The following is a 311-nucleotide window of genomic DNA, read 5'->3' as shown; positions in this document are numbered from 1 at the left end:
GGTGAATAAAAATGAGCAATTGCTTTTACTCAGTAATTGGTCAGCTTTACGTGAATAAAAACTTCAACAACTTTTCTTAAGTTTTTATTCACGTAAAATTGAGCAATTACTGAGTAAATTGCTTACCTTTACGTGAATAAAAATATGAGACAAACTGCTGAAGTTTTTGTTCACGTAAAGCTGACCAATTACTGAGTAAAAGCAATTGCTCATTTTTATTTTTTTTTTATTTATTTTATTACGGTTTACACCGTAATGCTGGGCAGTCAAGTTTTCAAACAAAAATTCGGCGAAAAATCGAAAACAAAAGC

This window comes from Hydra viridissima, unplaced genomic scaffold (assembly GCF_058129835.1).
Source record: "Hydra viridissima isolate aposymbiotic clone 2 unplaced genomic scaffold, HvirCarnegie_v1 scaffold_1, whole genome shotgun sequence".
In the NCBI taxonomy this organism is placed as follows: Eukaryota; Metazoa; Cnidaria; class Hydrozoa; order Anthoathecata; family Hydridae; genus Hydra; species Hydra viridissima.
Note: the sequence above shows the minus strand (reverse complement) of the source record.